General features: G+C 42.2%; 1 protein-coding gene across 5 annotated transcripts in view; it reads left to right on the top strand.

The window, feature by feature from the left end:
• Window positions 1–18,525, top strand: part of FGD3 (FYVE, RhoGEF and PH domain containing 3) — a 112,033-nt gene that overhangs the window by 18,127 nt on the left and 75,381 nt on the right. Inside the window, exon 1 of one of the 5 annotated variants that reach the window (XM_037385442.1) lies at window positions 12,827–12,844. The exons of 2 other annotated variants lie outside the window; for them this stretch is intronic. The gene's annotated coding sequence lies outside the window, so the exon portion shown is untranslated. Of the gene's footprint in view, window positions 1–12,826; window positions 12,845–13,179; window positions 13,299–16,930; window positions 17,348–18,525 lie in introns of those variants that run through there. 2 more of the 5 variants (XM_037385439.1, XM_037385440.1) reach the window with 2 other exon arrangements.

Genomic DNA, 18,525 nt, shown 5'->3' with positions numbered 1-18,525 from the left:
AGCCTGGACTCATGCCATCAGATACCGAACTTGGGAGATACCGACCTTGGGGTGAGCACCAGGAGGAACGCAGTGATGGAAGAAGTGGGGCGCAGTCCCTTTGTGAGAGATGCTGGAGCCATGTACACCTGCAGCTTCGTGCTTGTACCGTATTTATCTCAGCAATACTTTTGTACCTCTGTCACAGTTTCTCACTTCTGTTCGTCCTAAGAAGCAGTTTGTAATTAGAGGGAGGGAAGTACGAGACAGGTTGTATTTAGCTGTTCCAGGTCAAACTGTGTGGTATTTTAGGAGGCTTATAGATGTGTGAAAAGGCTCAGTGGCTGATTGGTAAGAAAAATGCATAATTTTATATGAAGTAATGCCCCTCCTGTCAAATAACTTTTGTTGCAGCTTTTGCTCTCTTCATGTCTTTTTCTTTACCCTCTGCTGAACTCTGCTAAGGTACTGTGCCTAAGTAATGTGATCAATTAAACTGCAATTTTTGAAGTAACGTGCCTCACTGGTGGTTTTTAATCAAAAGCTTTAAGATTAATCTAACATTTTATTGATATTACCTTTGAAATAATACAGCATAAGTAGCTAGCACATGAACTATGTTTCTTCTACCGATGGAAAACATAAATCCATGGCTGTGCCTTCCTTGTTTTCCAAGGTAACTTACTTGTATTTCCTTTTTATTTTATTAAGCAGCTGGTTTGCACAGCTCAGCAGAGTGTCTGCTCTGAGGCCCTCGGTCCCGGAAAGCACTTTTGCTTTATGTGGCTGTGACCTGGCATTAGTGGTTCAAGTGACTTTCTCTGAGACACTTGACGTTCTTGTTTCTCTGTCCTTGATGCTATTCGTGTTGATTAAAGGAGCAGTGTTTAACACAGGCATTTTCAATCTGATGCACTGGGGTATGGTGCCAGGATTTGGGAATTGTCCTGGATTGACTGAAGTGAAGATTGGTCATTTCCCCAGTGATTTTTTTTTTTTTTTTTTCCTTTTTTCCTGGTTGGAAAATACCAAATCATGGCACCTGATATAATTCCTCTGGAACACTTTGCATTTAAACGTGCTCAGCATCCAAGATGCAGGCAAGGGGCTGGTGGCAGCACCCCTGGAAGTCTCTGCAGACCCGCCAGGCAGGGGGACCAGAGTTGAGGTGTGCCCTGGCTGCTGGCTTCGCTGCTGGACCTGAGAGGTTGCACACAGTGAGATGTCCTCGCAGTCCCGAGTGCTCAGTGCTGGATTTTGCTCTTTGAAATTACCTTTTCTGATGAGCAGTACAAAGTGTGAAGGGCTTAGTGTTTTATCATGGAATTTTGAAATCACAAATTCAGTGCCAGTATTTTTTACTATTTTAGTAAAAATGAATCACCACCATTTCACCCACCCCAGCTGATAAACCTAGTCTACCTTCTCTATTTTAATGCAATGTAACCTGTTACTGTTTCTCGGCACAACTGGTAAACGGCAAAAATGCAGAACAGGAGAAGTGAAGAGGAATGATATTTCTTGAAGATGTGGAAATCATCTGCTTAGCAGATGTTTAAAATAAGTCTTGCAACTATTCCGCTTATAGATGTGTGTGTGTGTGTGTGTAGCTTATGGATATATGCACATTCTTGATAGAAAGACTGAGTTCCCCTGATAAAATCCATGATCAGCTAGTGACGTTGCAGTTTATGTGTTGGCACGTTCACTTGTTGCCAAGTTTCAAATCTCTCCTGACATTCATCTTGGGAAAATTGAGGATCGGTCATTTTCATTAGTGGACCCTTGCTCAGGAATTTAGTTTCAGTCTGCACAGCTGGAAAGGTTGGGTTGCTTGTCTGTTCACGACTGCTAATTTTAAGGAGCTGCAGATTTATGCTACGTGGCCCACCCTGTAGGTTTCCACTGTCTTTTTCTTTTTTTTTCTTTTCTTTTTTTTCCTCTCTTTCCTTAAGTTGAAGAGAATACAGAGAAGGCTTGGAGAGTTGCTCATGACCTGGCCTAGTGATAGGTTTCTTTCTAAATGATTGGGGGGGGTGGGGGGTGGGGGGTGGGGAAGGAGGTGGAAAGAGTGGAGTGTGGAGCTGCAGGCATCTCCTGAGAGCAGACCAGAGTGGCAGGATGGGTGACTTCTGGAGAGCTGCTTCTCAGGGGTAGATTAAGAGCTGCTGGAGCTGAAGGCAGGCGTGCATGGGTAGTTCTGTAGTTAAGGTCCAGGTTTGCAGTGTTCAACATAAATGAACAGTATTTTATTTATGGATGCAGGATTTAAGCTGACTTTTGCAAGTCTGCGGTTCTACATTTTTGGGGTGATATACATTGTCTTTAGCCCAGGCAGAAGTTGAAATGTTGTCTGATTCAGTCAAAGGGTCAGTCTGGGATCAGTTTGGAAGGATGGTTAAGAATGAGTCGCTTGTAGCATCTCACCCAGACAGACTGAACTTTACAAGACCTGACTGTCAGGGTATCTCCATTTAGATGAGAAGTGGACAACCCTAAACACAGCTTGGAAAGTTCTTAAATGTCAGGGGGAACATTAAAGTTTGTGTTTGGAGGGCTGGCAAAATTGAATTCAATAGTTGGTACCCTTTGTGATTTGAATCTGAGTTTTTCTTTGTCTTTTATCATATGCACAGACTAAAAACACGTCCTCATCTGTCTTCCCCTTCTGTCTACCTCCAGCCCTTACACCTGTGCAGTATGTTAAAATAGAGGAATTCCATGTCTGATTGCACAAAAACTAAGCTGGGATGAAATAGTTTACAGGCCATGGTATGCACTTGTCATGGTCCCTGCTGCCATCCCTCTTCTCTTTCCCTCTGTTACCCAAATCCTTTGGTTTTCATTTTCACTTTTTTCCTTTTTTTCCTTTTCTTGTAATGCTTATGGTCAACTCCTTTGTTACTCTTTTTCTTCAGTTTTGTCTCAAAACCCTGTGAAGGAGTTACACTGAAAACATAAAGCAGTAATTCTCAAACAAGCTGAACTTTTAAACTGAGTGTTGAAAGGACTTTTCAAATTAGGCAATGGGAGTTTATGCATCCCTAATTAGAAGCAAAGCTAAGTGAGCATGACGAATTTATTGATTATAAACCTCAGCCTTGATTAAACATCTGTTGAAGCCCCACTTAATAAATTACAGCAGATTATTGCTGCCTGAGATGCAGTTATGGGGTGTTTGTGGGGCACTGGAGGAGCTGCATCTCGATACATTTTGTAGGACCAGTAAGAGCAATCTTGGGCTTCTGTCTGCTGTGTGAGGCTTGCTGCAAGGGTTAAGGAAGTCTCTTGTCCTTCTTAAAGCAACTTGTTTCCTTTAAAAAAAAAAGAAAAAAAAAATCTAAAATCTTCTCAAGGTGTACTACTGAAGGGGACAAAAGATAGCACATACAAATTTTCTTAAAGGATTTGAACAGATCCTGAAGGCAGGCAGAAGACTGTCAAGTTCCAAAGGCAATAAAGTTATTTAGCTTAATAGAAGTTTGAGCTTGCTTGTGCAGAAAATCATGTTTTACAGGTTGGAGGAGAGTATAGCAGGACAATAGTGAAGAGGTGGTTCAGTGAGGCTCCAGTTTCGTACTGTTGGAAATAATCCAGGGGCAAGGGTAATTTGTTTGACTCCACAGCACACACATTTTCTCGCTGTGGGAAACCTGGGTACTTCTTGAATATGGTGTTTTGCCTTTCCTTGCTTCACTTGTGCCCTACTTTTTTTTCCCCTGTAGTCCAACAGCTCCAAATTGTGATTTTTTTTGTAACTGGTACAGCAGTTTTCCACCTTTTCCATACAGGGATCCTCTTTTTTCGTATTCATTTAGCAATATGGAAAGATATTTCCTCCAGAAAATGGGTTTCTCGAGCCAAGAATACATTGCCAAATGTTTGTCTAAAGCATGTCATTAGCGTGGATGAAACAAACGATAACCAGCCCAAATCCAAACCTCTTGGCAGCAAACTAGAACAAAGAACTCTTTTGACTGTCTTGTGCCAGCCATTTAAACGCATGCAAAAAACTGTGCTTAAAAGAACAACATTCAAAATAGAAGCCCTGGGTGCCATAAAATGGGCAAGTTAGTGCAAGACAAGAGGGCTGGTGACTTTGTTCCTCAAGCCAGTGTGTACTTCCATGGCTATTTGAAATACCCACGAACAAAAGCAGATCCTTCTCCTGCAAAATACTGGGCTTGTTATGGGTCCAGAGCATTTCTGGTTTGGCTGGGCTCTGGTTACGGAGCAGCACTCCTCCAGATAGCTGTGCTTCGTGCCCCATAAGGATACTGCAAAACAGCGGCTGGCAAAAATCAAAGAAACAAATCCATTGATTTGTTTTTCTTTATCTGGTTCCCTTAAGAAAAACCTGCTAAATCTCAGCTGGGAGGTAATTGAATTTCTGTAATTGATATATTATTCCATGTCAATAGAAATGTTACTTCATAAAGTGCTTTGGGATTATAATTTTTTTAAAAGTCTTTTGTGTAATAAGATTATCATTAAGCCTGATTAATTATGATTGAACACATTCCAGAATCCAAGATGAAGGCTCTAGAAACAACAGGCTTGAGTTGGTTGTAATTTTACAGATCCTTGTATAGCCACTGGTTTTTGATGGGTGCAATACAGAAGTTAGTAGGAATGCCCAGTTGTCTGTTGTTGTTTTGTTGGCTTTTTTTAATTTGTATCGATACAGTTTCAACTTTTCCCTTGGTGTAGCAAGATGCACTGATTTGCCATGCCAGGCAAGTGTGCTGCTGCTGGTTCCTGGCAGGGAAACTAGGTCATTTGTGGCTCTTAAGCATGGTAGAGAAATGAGCAATTGAGTGAATTGTAACCTTTCTCTTTACAGCAAAGGATAAAATGAAGGGGAAAATTAAAAAAAGACCTTTGCTTTGTTTTACATGAAAGCATACACATGTGCAGATAATTGCAAAAGCTGCAGAATAAAGCTTTGAATGCAAAAGCCTTTTTCATAAATCAGGAGTAATAGTCCATACTAAAATTGCTAATATAATCATGGTCTCTTTGTTACTGTGCAAATTTCCACGGAGTAATTTGTCTAACACCATTTTTGGTGTTTCTGAATCCATTTGAAAACAGAGTAAGAGAAAGCAGAAGACCTCTGGGTCCAGTTGGGTATTTAGAGGAAAGCAGTGTCAGGATCTGCCTGTGCCAGTGGGGGATACTTGCACTGAGCCTGAAACCAGCGCAGGGGAGAAGACTCTCATATTGCGGGGTTCTGTCACCTTTACTCGTGGGAAAATAGCTGTGAATTCAATGGAATTCATTGAATTAAGCCTTTCAATTTCTTTGGTTAAGCTTGCTGTGTTTTAGCATGTGGGTGAGAATTGGCCTCTCCTTAGACCATCACGTATTTACATATAGATCCTTATAAAAATAAGGTTTCTGTTCTGTATGATATTACTTTGATATAAATCTATGTATGAGTCCACCTGCCTGTTTCCATCTGCCAATGGATACCTTTAAAAGCAATATTTAATAGAGTTGTGAAAGTAAATCCAGTGCTCTTCCACTAGTGGAGGACAAGACCTTTCAAACATTAAACCTTGTAATGGTGGCTGCCAATGACTCTGCTTCAGTGCGTCATGAAGAGGAAGCACGTTCTTTGAAAGACGTGAAGTTTTGCTTGGAAGCACTGATTTAAATCTTTTCAGGAAATTATTTATTTGCAAATACACTTACTGCTTAGTGCAAATGAATCCATATGGTAGAATAGTGTTCTTTTTGCCACTTCTTGCATGAAATGCTGTTATGGTGCTAACTTCTTTGCATGGTGTCTATTCCCTGCATGTTCCTTTATGGTTTGGGTTTTTTTTTTCTGCACAGTTGCATATGCTGTTTGCATTGGACTGTGACTAATGTACAAATTTGCTTTCTGTAGCACCGGTGATGTTCTGCCAGTGTTTGAGCAGGGGATTCCCATAAGAATTTGCCTGCTTTTCCCATGTGCCAGTGAGGAGTTGTGTGCATCAAGAATACATGTACTTTATTTATTTACTTCGGGGAGTGGGAAAATAAAGGCTCCCATTTACTTTTTTTCTTCTTTTTTTTTTTTTTTCCTGAAATGATGCTGCTAGTTTAATAGCTGGTGCCAGAGGGGGAGGCAGCTCTTGTCACGGGAGCTGGGTAGGACAACCACTGACCAGGAGTCCATGCTCCAGTTCGGTTCCTGCTGTGAAACCTTGGCAACACTTTCCTTTTTTTCCCTTTCCTTTTCTTTCATTTTCAAGCATTCTTTGTTTAGACTGTGAACAAAGACTGATTTTAGTAAGTATTTGTACAATGCCTATCTGGCTGGGCTCTGCTTTCCTTTGGGATTTTTAGGTACTTTTGCAGTCATAATAAAATTAAAACTAGGCACTGGTCAAACAAGGCCTAGGTTTGCACTCAGGGCGCTATCACCAAGAGCAAAGGCTGGCGTTCCACACCTCAGGTATTCCAAAAAATGTGTGGAATCCACAGAAATGCAGACGATGGGTTACCTGCATCATGCATATACACACGTTCAGCTAATTGCAGAGGTTCATTCTCTTCACTGCCCCTTCCCTTCCCCCCCATCCCCACATCCTTCTGCACTCAAATTAGTGCTGAGTGGAGGAGACCATAACCACTAGTGTACCCCTGTGGAGACCCCCTCTGTGTTTTGGTGGTCATGGGCTGTTCTTTTTTGTGTGTAGAGAGGATGATATGCCCATGAGATCCGGCAAGACTGACTGTCTGGGATTTGGGAGGAGGATGAATAAAAGCAGATGTAGAAAATGCAGCCTCTACTGAAGGTGTCTGCTTGCAGTTTGCCCCATGAGCTGTTTTGGGAAGGGTCCATGGATTAAGTGCCTCTCTCCTTACTTGGCAAAATAAGCGAATGTGACCATTTTTCAGCCTGTCTTTACTTCTGGACTTTTTTCTAGTACGAGGGTGATACCAGAGCTTGACAGACCTGAGCACTAACCATGTGCTGCTCTCACACATTGGCTGCAGAGATTGGAGTTTTTGAAAGAAAATTGTTCGTTGATGTGTTGTGAATAAGTTTTTATTTCTATTGCTCTTAAAGGGATGATGCATAAAATTAATCATGAAAAATTACTGTAACAGCAGCAAACTACCTCTTTGTGAGTTTGTGGTTATTACAGGGAATGATTGTCAAGGTGTGTATATATGTATATATATATTAAAAATATGTGAGAGCATGTGTATGTATATATAAAATCAAAAATTATGTATATAAAAAATTTAAAAAGAGTTGGCCTGGCTTGTGCTCTTGCTAAGGCTGTTCAATGTTACGCACCGTTCAAAGTACACAACTGTGGTTCCCCTTGTACAAAGGCTATCTTTGTTTTTTATGTGAAGTCATGGTCTATTTAAAACTCTGTGTTTTAATAATGAGTTTCACTGGAAACTGGAGGAAATGAGACCATGGGGGTTTGTCCTGATAAAAACCAAACTGGAAATTGCAGAGTCAACTGTGAATAAATATGCATGTCATTTTATTGTTTCTGCTTTCCAGTTTTGTTCCTCTTTTGTAAATGTTTTGGAAGAAATTGTAAAGTTCACATCAGTGACTCCATCAAAGTAATTTCTACTTGCTTTCAAAGCATATACTGACCATGGAAATAAAATGAGAATGGAAAAAGGCACTTCACACCTTTCCTATTTGTTTCTGACAGATTTCATTGAATTGTGCTTCCAGGACTAACCTCCTTTCCCCACTTCTCGCAGGCTCAGTTCTTGGTTTTCTTCAGACGTTCCCCTGACGTGTTTCCAGACTAGGGTGCTCTGGGTGCTCCAGAGACTTGCAGGCCAAGTGTTTGCTGCTTAGGTTGCTTATCAACACTGCCTGTTGCTGCTGCTGATGATAATAATGTCTTTACTAGTACAATGAAATTTAATACCCTTATTGAATGCGTGGTATGAAACGGTATCAAAAATCTCTTATATAAAGACCCATTTTTCTAGTTTTGTTGCTAAATGATTTTTTCATTTTAGAAGAATTAGCAGACTTAAGTGGCTGAAGTTATTTGGGTGTTTAACATTCTTTTGACACCAGTTGCACCCTGCAAGTGATTTAAACCTCTCTCTTTCTTTTTCCTGCAGTATCTTAGGGGGCAGTGTCTAAACGAGTTCCAGAAATTCATCTGAAGAAGGCAAAATTTTCTGTTTAGTTTGTTTAAGCATAATAAAGCAAAGATGTTCAGTCCTCAAAGGAATGTGTTTTGACAGCAGAGGTGACTGACAGAGAGGCTAGTTCCATTTTCTTAAAATTTATTTGGTTTTCAAGAATCTACCTTGCACCTAAACAGTGCTAAAACCCCATTGATGGCTTAATGCTTCCAAGGAAACTCCAAGTGGATTGGAACAATCATGCCTTCAAGTTGCAGTGCCTCTGCAGTAATTGCAGATTCAGGGGAAAACAAAACTTAAATTGATAAACACTGTTCCATATTTTTTTTATTGACATTTTAAACCAGCCTTTGTTCTTAGGGAAGCATCTGTAAGTGCATATGAGGAATTTTTCTGCTGTTGTATGAGAAGGAAATGCTGGCTATCAGCAGAGATGGGTTTTAAAATGTTGAAAACTTAAGGAGCCTTGTGAAAAGGCATCTTTTTTAAAAAAATCACTTCAGCTTCCTTTCTAGTGGCTTGGATGAGGTTAGAATATGTAGAAAACCTGTATAACTCACAAAAAGCATCCTGGGTTGTCTGTCTACCCACACAGTCAGCACTGTGCGGGAGAAAATTATAAAAATACATATTGCAAACCACAGGCCATCCTCATATATAACAGATACTTCTATAAATCTTCATTTTCCTGAGCTGGTGTACTGGTTTGCTCCTAGTTGTTTTATCAGGAAGCTGTAATATATTCACAAAGTGTTCTTGTGTAGCTCTCTGCCAAATTAATAATTGTAAATTTTTTGTTAGGTATTTAAATTTAAGACGACATTAAAAAAAATGGTTCTTTTGCATAATGGCTTGAGTGATTAGTTGCATCTTCTGGGTTTTTTTGTGATTTTTGCTGCATGCAACTACTGATACTATTAATACACAGCAATTCAAGTATATATCAGGTGTTTATATCAGCCAGATATGTAGTGTTGGAGTTCAGCAAGCTGACAGTGTCTTCCTTTGTTTCATTCACAGGTGAATGTAGTTGTCAGAGTATTAAATAAAGGATAAACACATAACAGGTATCTCCTTGTTCCCTGTTTTGCTGTGTACATGATTTGAAGCGTTAGTTTATCCTTAATAATGGCATTTGTGTTTTTTTTTTTTAAATTATATCTCTATTTTTTTCTTCCAGCAAGAGGTTATTGATAATCTAAAAGCTACCAGCAAATGAGAGATTAATTCTTTTCTTCTTTGCTTGTGAACAATCCTAGTAAAAAGCTTAAGAAGATTACAGGAGGATCACATAGTAATAAATAGCCATTCACTTGTCACTTTTGTTCCATTTATTCTTTCTCGATAAAAGATTAAAGTTGTTCTTTTTTCGCATCGGCTTTGCACATCTGATATCTTGCCTTGTTACTAGGAGACATGGTATGATATGTATGTTACTTTCCTCGAGCACAGTGGTATTAGCCACTCCATCACAGGAATGGCTGGTAAGAGTCTGTTGCTGTTTCAGTGTTTGGAAGCCAAGAACAGTGATGATTTTTTATTTGTTCAGGGAGCCTTTGAAGAAACCTCCTGGCTATCCTTTCCAGACATACCTGGATATGTGTGGTTTTTATAGCCATATAGAAATATGTATATTCTTTGACTTTTGATAATCAATATATGCTATTCCTGCGATTTCTTGGCCTTCTACTGTGCCTCATTTATTACCTTAGTCTCTCCCTGGTGGGCTGCCTTTTAAAGAAGAGGGTGATACGTCTGAGCTGCTCCCATGTGAATTCCCCTGATCTTGCTGAGCTTCCTTGGTAGTCAACAGTGGCTTTTTAATCTGGTTTCCTGAGGAAGTGAGGTTTATGCATTGTGCTGCCGTGTCCCTCATTGCTCTTGAGACTACGGGCTCACTTCAGAGCAGGTTGATAAAAGGGGTAAAGAGCTCTGGAATATTTTTTTTTTTTCTTTTTTCTACAATTCCTCAGCCAGATAGACAGGTCCCGAGAGAGGAGGAGACAAGTGGGCAAGACCATCAGGTTGACAGCAGCCAGCTGGGCAGTGGGCACGGGAGTTGTTCCAGCCCAGCCCCATGCTGCACTGGTCGGTGCCTGCTGGGGCTGTGAGGGGCACAGTGGAAAGCTGGCGCTGGTGTAAGGGCATACGGCCAGCACTGTGCCGGGCTGGGCTAGCTGAGCCCTGCAGGGCTGCTGCCTGGCTTTTGGCTCCAGGTGGGCCGCTCTGGTTTCTGGCTGTTTGGATTTTTAAACCTTCTTAGCCCTGCCCCATTGCTTGTTTGCAGCAGCTGGTGTTTTATGGTGCTTTTTTGCTGTGTATGCGTTGGCAGATTTCATTCTGCTCTTCCTTGAGTTTGTGTAGGAACTGGGATTTTGCTTTGAGTGAAACTTTGCTATTAGTGGTTATAAAGACTGTTGGTGGGGGCGCAGGAAAGCATGGAGAATCACGCGCTGTGTGCTGTGGGTCCCGTGCAATCAGCAAAACTGATTTTCATTGTGCTGTCACGAAATAAGTAAGATTTGCATTTTATTTGTATTAGGCTTTTTCATTTGTGGCCTAGTAAAGAAGTGTTGAAATCCTTTTTGGAAAAATGGGTAGAAATATGTGGATTAGGCTGTTTGCTCTCCGCTTCGCGGAAAGATGGTCTGCCTTCTCTCTGGGGTTTCTCCACTCCAGCAGTATGTCTTCTAGGGACGGTATATGTATAAATACAGTATTACTTCATCTTCGTGCTGTGAGATGTTGTTGAGGAAAACATTTTTTCATACTCTTCCCACCCCTACCCCCATTCCCCCTTTTCTCAAAGAAAAGATGCTCTTGCACAAGCTGCGTGTTGTCAGCTCCAAACTGAGGCAGAAATTGCTGCAGTGAGAGAGGTCAGAAAGGAACCTGGTTTACACTCTTTCTCCCACCAGTTCTACCCTGGCCCTGCGTGGGTGGGAGATGTCAGCCACCTCTTTAGGAGCACTGGGACCCCAGTGGTGTCTCCTTTTCCGCCACATGGGACCGGGGGGGTGAGGCGGGTGCTGCAGGGTGAAGGCAGCTGCTGCTGGAGCAGCCACCACTGTCTCTGCAGAGGCTGCAGCCTGACGGGTCCTTCCAGCCTGTGCCCAGCTGGCTTGTAACTGCTCTCACAGTGTCTTCACCTCGGCTTTATTCCACGTGTGGCCTTCTGTACGGCCCACAGCTCAGTTCCCTTCTCTCTCCTTAACTTTTTAAACGAGCCTGCTGGAAATGCTAGGTGAGCATACGGAATTCCGAGTGGATTGCCTGTAGTGCTGTGCCTGCAAACCCAGCGCGGTCTGTTGGCTTCTTGGTGTCCTCTGCAGGGCAGCTGAGGAGTGCTATGTGCCAAGGTGGAGCTCTCTACTTAATAACTATTGTTAAAACACCTTTAGCAATTCCAGTGTGTTCAGAGAGAGTGTGTGGGGACTTTCATCACATGCAAAATGTCAATGCATCAGTAAAGTTAATGGTAAACTGATGTCGGTGGACGTTGCTGTGGCTTTGTGGCAAATACTGGACAGAGTATTGTCCTTTGGTCAGGAACATCACATTAATGTTGCTGTACCTAGCAGCCCTTGTATTGATAAAAATTAAATTTGTGTGAAATTTAATTGGATTGGTTTGATGAAATGTTGTTGGCCATCCTCAATGGGATTCTTTTGCCGGCTTCAACCTACCATGGATTATTTTTGTTGACTTTTAATGGGAACTCTGGCAAGACCCAGGGAGGGGGAGGACAGCACTGGTGTGAAGTCAGGGTCTCGCCAGAGGAGCAGCCGTGGAGCAGTGTGTGTCAGTGCCCACGCTGCTTCTGCTGATGGGCTTTCTTCAGTTCTACAAATGGCAGCAAAGTCATTGAGGTGATCTGTTTCATACTGTGCGTGATAATTGTCTGTAACAGCAATGCTACCCTGCATTTTAATGATAGGCTGATGCACCTTATCAAGCCTTCCTGAAACTAGTCATCCTTGCTACAGCCTCAGCTCTGCAACAGGTTCATCCTTGTCAACCTACTGTTAATTGCAATCGAGCATTAATTCCCATCTGTGCAAATTCAAATATGTAAATAAAGTTCCAGCTCTCCAGCTCCTCTTTGGAGGGCTCTTATACCTCACTTGTTTCAGCGTTCCCCCAGCGTCCCAGAGAAGTTTCATGCTTTTCAACTATACAAAATTTGGTGAAAATGAAAATAAGTGCAGGTAAAACAACAGTGGTAGTAGTAAATCCCGTTTTCTTCTCTGGGCGTACAGTCCTGTGCAGCCTGGCTTTAAAGCATCTCCGCTGAGTAGCAGCATTACCATCAGCGAAGCCCCCTCCTCTTCCCACATTTATTTCCATGGTAACCTGAGGAAGGCATTCTGCAGCCTCAAAACTACTTTTGCTCTTTCATCATGCAAGCTGGCATTGTCAAGGGCTGAGTGTATTCCTACAGCTTTGAATGAATATATAAAAAAAAAAAAAAAAAAAAAGGCTGAATTTGGATGGGCAGTTGTTATTTGGGAGGCCCTACAGCAGGAAAGAACAGGCAACCTTGAAGTGACCTAGTGTCCGTACATTGCTTAGTAAGGAAAAAAACAGTCTTGCTTCATTAATTGATTAACTTGGAGGGTGGGGGTTATCAGAATTACCCTTCTGTGAAGCGAATGCGGCAATTTCCTGCAACGGCTTTGTGGCGGGGGGGAACGGGGCAGATGGCTGGCCAGGCTGTGCTGGCGAGGCACTGGTAAGCTTGCATGCTGTGATCTGTTGCAAATCTTGCTTTCTCATGGAGTCTTTAATGTCTTTTCAGGTATCGTTTAGGAAATGGTGTCTTAGCAGATGCCTCCTCTTTGACTGTGTTATGCGTTTGCCTTTTATTGGTGCAGAAGTGGGGATGTTTAGCAGTCCGCAGTGTGTGCTCTGTGTGAGCAATTTAAAAGCTGGTAGTAAAGCGTTTGCTGTGTTTCTTGCAGTAATGAGCTGGATTGATTTTATGATCTCTGTGGTGCATGCTTTCTAAAATCCCTATTTATGCAGCATTTGCGTGTAGATGTTGAGAGGATTTTATTATATTTGAGCAGGCTAAGGCTATTTGATTGCTATGTGTGATAAGAGTAACATGTGGAACTGGTAGTACTTGGTGAAAGAAAACCAACTGCATGCAGACAGTATCTGCAAACGGGGAAGAATGAAATGATGTAAGTAATTATTTTTTCAATTATTCTGAAAGCAGAAACCTGTCTGATGTAAGCATGGTCAGAAATATTTCAAATGGTATCCTCATCTTCTATCATCAATTAATTGGGCAGATTATTATTTTGAATTTTCTGCTTATGTCTGTTTCCGTGTTGTCTTGAGTACGTGAATCACAGTGCAGCAATAGTATCGATTAAAATATTTCAGGAGTGCTGCCTGATCAAAGGGTCGGATTGCCGTTTGCTTGGCTTGTGACAAGCTGTCAGGATTTTTGGGTTTCCTTCATGGCATTATTTGGCTGGGGAGGGGTGAAAATGTAGCTTTCTTCTAAATGTGCCTGAGTACATAATGGCTGGAAGTCACCATGACAACAGGGGGACCTGGGTCAGATTTTCTCTCCACCCCTTCTCTGTTTTGTTGTTTTCTAAATATTTATTTATGCCTTCTCTGAGATTTTTGAGGGAGTACCTTAGGGCTTCTGGCTTCTGTTGGTACGGGACTTTTAATGATAACTAGCTCTTAAAGTAAATTATGTTTGCAGGGTTGTCTTGATTAAGCATAGTCCCACGTATATAATTTGCTGTTCAGCTAAAGTGGGATCTAAACAAGGACACGAGCACCTCCAGCCGGAGTTGAGGGTCTGCCGTTCCTGCGATTCTGGGGTTGCAGCCCTGAAAACTTCTGCTGAGCTCTTGCTTGGTCCTGGGGCCTCCCACGTTCTCGTGGAATTGCCCTGTGGGGTGTGGAGCCTGGGGACTTTTGGAAGTTATGCACAAGCTGAGGTGTAAGAGCATCTTCGTTCAGGCATGGCTGGAGTTTGGGACCAGCTCGGAGATGGCAAGAAAAAAAGTCTTGATTGCGGTCAAGAAACAAACACCCTTCTTTGCTAAGGGATGCTGAATGCACCTCCCAGGTGGAAAGAGGGTAGAGGCTTTTGCAAGATGTGCTAGCTGTTCCTTCCCACTTGTTGGGACTCACTAAAGATGTGCTGCCCAGGGTGGAGCAAGATTTGTCTTCAGTTCCCATCTTGGTCTGAGGCACTCAAGTTTCACCACTCACAGATTTTACCAGCCTGCCAAGGGTTAGACTGTACAAGGTGCTTCAAGCTCTTATGAAGTGTTGGCACTGGTCAGAAGGGATTGACAGACCAGGTTAGAGAGGGCGTGCAAGAAAGGCAGCGGCTGCAGCACAGAGGTTAGGAGGCTTTGTTGGGGAGTGGTGGTGGGAGAGCATCGGGCTGCTAGTCTCCACTCCCACAGCTGCAGGCAGGTGCGTGGAGTTACACTTGGGTGCTTACTTTGTGGTTCGTGCTTTGGGGCAACCCAACTCAGGAATCTTCTAGGTGAGCATTTACTTCGGGAAGCAGGTGTCTTACCTGGAGATCTCTCCCTGGTGTCATCTTGCACCTCCTCTTGGCAGAGTTTATAGGATGGGAGGAGGGAAGGTGTTTATTTCACACTTGTAGCAGCAACCTGTGTAATTTATAGTGAATCTAGAGGAAAAATTAGTAGTAGTAGGTGTTCTGTGGAGGTGACATTTCAATGTCAGCAGAGAAGGGTAATTATATACTTACAAGTTATCATCATACTTCTCGATGGAAAAAACCCACTGTAATTTGGGTAAATGGAAGTGAAAATCATTGCAGTTGTCACCTGTGCCTATGTAAACCTGGAGAAGTGTAGTTCTGTGAGATTTTCAGAGAACATACAGATTTACTTGCCCTTGTGGCAGGGTTGTAAGCAGATTTCAATATAGAGGCAATTGGAAAGTAAATACAGCATGACGGTGACATTTGTCTTTGTCTTAATACCCTGCATGCTTGGCATGAGAAAGTGAAGATCTGGATGTTTTCCTGTCCACTCCCATCAACCTGATGTTTTACTTGCTGCCACGTGAATAATATAATTACTTTCTTTAATTTGGAAAAGTGTTGAGTTCTGTCACGTGCTGGGGGCTGAGGTTCCAAGCAGTGTTTAACAGGAATTACCTGCTGCTGGGTAGGATCATGTCCTTTGAAGAACTGCATGTCTGCGTAACACAGCCTGTTTCCCCTTCTCCATTACCTGATGCTATCATTTTGAGTGTAGGAACTGTGCAGAAAATGCAGTCCTTTTGGAAATTCATCTTGGCTACCTGAAAAAAACAACAACTTCATTTGAGCCAGAGATTCAAAACAATGAGATACATCAGTGATGAGAACAGCAAGTAAGAGCAAGAGTCGGATGGAGTTAGGTTATATAGATTTTTGTGGTTACGTACTTTGCTTTCAAGATCCTTAAAGGTAGGAAACATACCGTAAATGCTAGAGGCAAAAACTGGAAAGTCATGGATTCTGGAGTAGTTAAAAAAAAAAAAAACCACCCACAAAACAAACCTAAACCAACCCCATCCCCACCCCCCAAGAAAAAAAAAAAAAAAAACAAAAAAAAAAACAAACACAAACACCCAACCACAACAAAACAAAATCTCTCTTATTCCCAAGGTCTTCTGTAAGGAAATCCAAACCAAAGGAAATCCCTGTAGATGTATGAAGACCCAATGGGGATAGAACATACCGAGAATGAAGGTGGCATTGTAACATTCTTGATGCTTAAGGGTCCTGGAGATTGAAATTACACTTTTTACTCCATCTGATTGGTGTTAACAGTGGTGCTTTAAGAGCTCACTGACACTCACCTGAAATCAAGGCATTTGTGTCTGGTTTTTTTTCTAATAATTTTTTCCATTTCTAAACGGGGAAAGGAGAGACTTAATTTCAGTCCTACAGAATAGGATCCTATTAATTTGCAGTATTTTATTAGGAACAGCCTGGGGTTGCGCTGTGTCAGAGGCTGGTGCTAGCCTGCAGTATAATCCTTCTTCTTGCTCTTTTGCAGCACATGGGGAGTGCTGTCATACAGACTGCCATGAAGAACTGCATCCAAGGTCCAAAAACCCTTTCCAGCTTCTAGGGTAGGCCTCTTCCCCCAGCCCCTCCAAAAAAGTGAAGAATCACCATAGTTGCTACATCCACAATTCATTGTTAAAGCTTGTTTTTATAGAGTTGTTGTTCTTTGCCTGCCCCCCCTCCAAAAAAAGAAACAAACCCAACCAAAACCCCACCAGCTTTCTGTATTTACAAGTTCCAACAGGAAACCAAAATTGAACATTTTCACTTAAGCATGGGATCAGTTGAAGTTTCATTTCCCCTATAAATGCAGATGTGGCATTAAAAAAACCTTGCCACAAAAATGATAGAGGTCTTGAAAAAACACTTCCCCGAAAAAGCTAAAGGTCTCAACCTCTTTAGTTATTAAAGATGAACTGGTTTTAACTTGGGTTAAATTAATTGAATGACTGGCCAAAATACTGTGGTCTGAGAAGGTGGGAAGATGAAACTGTTTATTTCGCTTGTAAAGGTGAGTTGGTTTTTAAGAAGAAATAAAAGTAGCGATGTTGGATGATACTTTCAATACTGCTCATTCCCAGTGAAAGTATTTTGTTGCAGAACAAGAGGTTTCTATTTTTTTTTTTTTTCCATGCCATTAGACAAAAATAATTGAGATGCAGTGCTTCTGCTTACTGGCCAGCTGAGTTGCTGAATCAGTTCATCGTTGAGTCAGTTTACTGACCGGACAAAAACCTTCTAACCAAGACCAGGGCAGTGCCTGAGGGAGCAGGGCAGGAGGACGCCTTCGGCAGAAGTGTGGTGTAAAACTGCACCGTTAGTCCCACCGTCTGTGTCTTGCACCTGTGTTAACTCGTGTCCTGTAGCACGGGATATACCATTTCTTCTGCTGTTGGATGCTTGAGCTGGTTTGCTAGAATGGCCTTTTCTGGAAACATCGCTGAGAGAAGCAAAATGCCTTTAACTTGGTATGCCAGCATGGAAATGAATAGGACACACAGAGGGCTAATGGAGCTCCTGGGCTGATGCTGTGAGGTGCTGAGTAACCCTTCCAAAGGAGCTGCCCAGGGCTCTTGTGTTCCCTCTGAGCATCCTGGACAGAGAAATACACAGAGGCTTCAGGACTGAGCCTGTAAAGAGTCAAATGCACAGAAGTACTAATCGGTGAGTAGTTAGGTTGTAGAAGACTGAGGCACTGGAGAAAGACTGAACATTACTGGCAGCTGGTGGGGTTTATGTTGCTAACAGAGAGACTGGAAAATCTCTTCTCTAATATTAACGCTAGATTCAGAGTTTCTAGTTGTGCTTTCTGTTGTGTTTGTGTGCTTAGCTGCGTTTCTGTTGCTTTGCAAGAGGTTAGGTGTGCAGTGTGTGTCTACATGGGCTTTCTAGATCCATTACTTGTGTCTTTCATCATGTCAAACAGCCCTAGCTGGAGTTGTCTTCCTAGTAATTGTAGATGTTTTGAAGATTAAACATGGGTAATTTGTTGCCTTTTCTGAAGCAATGCTTACAAAATTCAGTGTCTTCCTGACTTTCTGCAGGGCTCTGTCCTGCAAACCGCCGGGTGAGTGTTTGCATGGTATGTGTTGTGGCTGTGAGCAGCCCCCCTGAAATCCATGGGATTGCTCATGCCTCCAGCCATGTCCACGTTCAGGATTGAAAAACTTTAATTTAGCATCCCGGGTAAGGTCTGCAAGAGTTCGGTCTGGTCTGGTCTGTCCTCTCTCCGCCTCTGAGCCAGACGCAGCGTGGAAGCCGGGTCGAATGGTGCTTGCCGGCTGCTGTACATGGGTGAAGCGGTTCTTCTCGGTGACACGTTCATCCAGGCACAGCCATGCTAATATGGCTGGAAAAGAAAGGAAGTTGGATTAGCATCAAATTGTATTAATTGTGTGTGTGGTGAGAGGGCTGGGTCTCTGGTTTGGAGAGGAATCCACTGAATAAAGCTCACTGAAAATGCTGTGTTAGTAGGAGTTCTTTTATGGCTAGTGTCTGTATTTACATGGGAAAAGCAGTGTGGGAATGAGTAAGGGATGCTGGAACACTTGCTGCTGTAGCAAAAAATCAGCCACGTGTCCGAAAGGGTAAGATTTGGTTCTGGAAATAGGTTTCTTTCATGCCTTTGCTCATGATGCTGTGATTTGTAAATTGTCATTCAGTGAAAATAACTCTCAGTAATTAATTTTTTTTTCTTATCACTGGACTTGGTGTATCTTGTTAGTTTCTTGTCTGCTTCAAGGCGAGGATTGTCTGTATCTTGGAATCAATTGGGTTCTTTGCTTGGCGTTGTTGAGAATTGCTCAAACTATGCTATTATCATCAATGCTCATAGGAAATGA

This window comes from Falco rusticolus, chromosome 4 (genome assembly GCF_015220075.1).
Source record: "Falco rusticolus isolate bFalRus1 chromosome 4, bFalRus1.pri, whole genome shotgun sequence".
Lineage (NCBI taxonomy): Eukaryota > Metazoa > Chordata > Aves > Falconiformes > Falconidae > Falco > Falco rusticolus.
Note: the sequence above shows the minus strand (reverse complement) of the source record. Positions and strands in the feature narration are given on the sequence as shown.